Genomic DNA, 3,652 nt, shown 5'->3' with positions numbered 1-3,652 from the left:
AAAACCAAAAAAAAAAAAAAAGTGCTGGCTTCCATACCCAGCAAAGCATAAGCCACCTGTCGCAATCCAAGGTGCTGGAGGGATAGCTTGGTGGTTAAGAGCACTGGCTACTTTCCCAGAGAATCAGGGTTCGAGGCCCAGCACTGCATGGTGGCTCACTAACCCTCTGTAACTCCGGTTCCAGGGGAGCCAATGTGTTCTGACCTCTGTAGGCATCAAGCACGCATGTGATACACACTCATATACAGCAAATAAGTAATAAATTAATAAAATATTTTTTAAAAAGAAGTAGGAGCTAGAGGATCAGAAGTTCAAGGTCATCCTCTGCTGCCCAGAGTTTGAAAATAGCCTGGGATACTACTCTGTCTCAAAAAAAAAAAAAAAGAAAAGAAAAGAAAGAGGATGAGGAAAGAGCTCAGTCAGCAAAGGGCTTGCCACACAACTAGGAGGAGCTGAGGATCCTGGATGCCCACATAAAAGGCCATGGACTAAGTGAGGTATAACTTTAATTTCCGTGAAGAAAGGCAGGCAGAGACAAGAGGCTTGCTGGCCAGCCAGGCTAGCTGGGTTCAGTGAGAGACTCCAGCTCAAAAAACAAAGCTGACAACGATAAAAACCAATCCACATCTACTTCTGGTGTCTACACACACCCAGAACCATACCTACATACACAAAAAAATTAGAAAATAAATAAATAAAAGAGAGCCATGCCTGGTGGCACACACCTTTAAGCCCAGCAGCGTTCAGGAGGCAGAGGCCAGCCAGGTCTACATAGTGAGTTCCAGGACCAAGGCAGCATAATGAGACCCTGTCTCAAAAAATAAAATAAAACAAAACAAAGCCAAAAAAAAGACAAACAAACAAAAACAAAAACAAAAAAAACAAACCAAACCAAACAAAAACAGGAGGGGGTATGTGGGAGAGTAGGAAGCAGTTGGCTTTCCAAGAGGGAAAATCATTGTAAGGGAGAAGGGTGATGTGTTATGAGGGTGTGCTGGAAAGCAGAGACCTGACAGAGTTGTCACTTTGATATTATCTCACAGGAATGCCTTTAGCTTCCCCCTTGGGAATTTCTGATGTTTAAGGCGACTCAAACCCTATTTAGGGGGGGTAAGAATCCTTGTGTTTTCAACCCCACCCTTTCTCTACCTGATATCAAGCCCAGTGCCCAACGGTTCAGACAGATAAAACTTCAATTGTTGGCCAGGGCAGGCCACAACCCTATTGTAGAGAGGGAGATATCCAGGGAACCACTGGTCTATCCGATCCCTTCCTTTTGTTGCCGGAACCACCGGGGCTAGGAAAAGAGAAGTGAGTTTCCACTTGGCTTTAAGTCCTGATGGTCCTCTTCAGTTCTCGGAGCCAGTCTGACTCATGTCTGAGGGCATAAGATGCCACCTCTGGAGGCTATCTGCCTTTCCACCTCAGACTCCACACTGGGTCTCCTGTTAGCTGACAGCTAACCTCAACCTCATCAGAAACTGCAACCACAGACTCCATCACGTGGCCAGAGCTGGGACCTAGTTAGAGCTGGGGAGCCTCTGTCTTCCCCAGAGTTCAGAAACCGGAAGGAAAGAATCAGAGCCCGTCAGGAGACTGTGGGGGTAGGAGGAAGGGGTAGGGGGGAGGTTGGCAGAAGGAAGGGACAGAAAAAAACAGGGCTAAGAGAGGGAGTGGTAGCATGGCCCGGGGGCCCACTCTCAATTTGTTACAGAATCCCAGTACACTCAGAGAACTGGGTGGGGCATTTTCTACAATAGCCAGGGGGCCTGACTGGCTACCTCCACTAGTATTTGTGAGCCTTCACCTTTTTGCCCCTTAGTAGGACATGGGCATCCTCCTTTTGCGCAGTCTAGCTTCCATCCTCAAGCAAATCCTGGCCGATGCTGCTTCTGACATCATTCCCAACCCCCAACAGCAACAACAACTGTCTTCTCAGAGTCTGCCTACCTTACCTCCTGGGACCCCATTCTGGCAGCAGAGGAGGAGGCCTGGAGGATCAGGGAGCCAGATCCCACGCAGACCCTTATTTCAGGATGGAGTTGCCCGAAGAGCAATCATTCATTGTCAGACTTCCAGACGCAGCCCCCTAGGACATCCTGAAATAGCCCATCGACTTACCCCTAAGGCTGAAGCCTAGGCGTAGCGGCAGCAGTCTGCAGGCCAGGATCACAGAGCCTAGCCGGGCTCTCCGGCAGCGGGGACTGAGAGAGGAAGTGCCACCCGGAGGGGTGCGGCTCGACGCTGACAGCAATGAAGCTGCGGGAGCCTCCGCAGTTGGCTCCGAGCTTTCTCTGGGTCATCCACCCTCCACCTGTTCGTCGCAAACAGTGGACAGTGCGGGCTTAACGCCAACCTGTCAAGGACCGGTGACTGGCCACTAGGCTGATCATCAGGACCACTGGCCACACCCTGCTTTCGGGAGACACGCCCTGCTCCTCCATCGGTGCACTTCCACCCACACTCATAGCCAGAGAAGCCCCTGGGGAAGTCAGAGGAAGTCCTAGGGTGCTGGGACCTCGGCTTGGGTGGTAGTTGGCACGGGTGTGGGATTCATGCCCTACAACACTGACGCCCACCCCTCCTGATTCCCAACAGCGTGTCCTCTCCCCAAGCCTTGTGGTTCATCACTGTCCGACCCATAACCAAGGAAGAGAAGAGTGTGATAGCCCCAGGGAGAGAAAAGGTTCAGTCTAACATTTGCCCTAAAGAATGCAACCAGACCCATCCAGCAATATTTCCATCTAGGGAAGATTCACTCAGCGTCCTGACCCCAGAGATCGCCCAAGGCTTCAGTGTCCGTTTATAAGGGCACTTCCAGAAGCAGCCAGCAGGTGGGGATCGGGTAGCCAACAGGAATAGCTGAAATTGTACAGCCCCGTACCGCCAGGGAGAACAAGGATCAGCTCTCTCTCTCTTTTTCACTGGAAGACCTATGTCCTTATTCCATATCCAAAGTTCTGTCTGATTGGTCCAAAGCACTAAATTCTCTCCCCTGAGAATGTTCTTCCAAACCGGTCCCCCTGCTTCTACGCTGCAACACTCATAGGTCACACCCCGTTCTCACATCAACTAAGGTGGTCTGCTAAAAATATAAAGCAGGGGCCAGCATTTAGCTTTAATGGTGGGCTCAGTGGCATGTGTAAGGAAGGCCCTGTGTTTGACCCCCAGTATCAGTAATCAAAGAAAAACTAAATAACAAAAATAAATGAATAAACAAATGTCACCCCACTCCTCGGCTCCACCCCACATTTTCATAGCACTAAGAATAAAATGCAAACATCATACAACAACCTCATTCGGTCCAGAGGCCTGCCCCACTCCATCTTAACCACGATACATTCCAGACTGGTACCATCCAGACCTGTACCATCCAGTATGCCAGTCATTAGTCACCGCACCTATTCAGATTTTAGTTTGGTTTACACTTTTATCTGTGGCAAGGACTTGATATAGAGACCAACTGTGGCAATTCTTCTGCCTCTCTCTCTCTCTCTCTCTTTCTCTCTCTCTCTCTCTCTCTCGGTTTTTCTTTTTCTTTTTTTCGTTTTCTTTTTTTTTTTCGAGACAGGGTTTCTCTGTGTAGCCCTGGCTGTCCTGGAACTCACTCTGTAGACCAGGCTGACCTTGAACTCAGAAATCCGCCTGCCTC

The 3,652-nt window shown here is 49.6% G+C and overlaps 1 protein-coding gene across 1 annotated transcript in view; it reads right to left on the bottom strand.

Moving 5' to 3' along the window:
* Positions 1-2,778, bottom strand: part of Trpv2 (transient receptor potential cation channel subfamily V member 2) — a 23,667-nt gene extending 20,889 nt beyond the window's left edge. Inside the window, exon 1 of the mRNA XM_031353329.1 lies at positions 2,122-2,778. The gene's annotated coding sequence lies outside the window, so the exon portion shown is untranslated. The remainder of the gene's footprint in view (positions 1-2,121) is intronic.
* Between the last annotated feature and the right edge of the window lie 874 nt (positions 2,779-3,652).

Source organism: Mastomys coucha, unplaced genomic scaffold (genome assembly GCF_008632895.1).
Source record: "Mastomys coucha isolate ucsf_1 unplaced genomic scaffold, UCSF_Mcou_1 pScaffold5, whole genome shotgun sequence".
Classification (NCBI taxonomy): domain Eukaryota; kingdom Metazoa; phylum Chordata; class Mammalia; order Rodentia; family Muridae; genus Mastomys; species Mastomys coucha.
The sequence above is the reverse complement of the archived record's forward strand: the minus strand, read 5'-3'. Positions and strand labels throughout refer to the sequence as shown.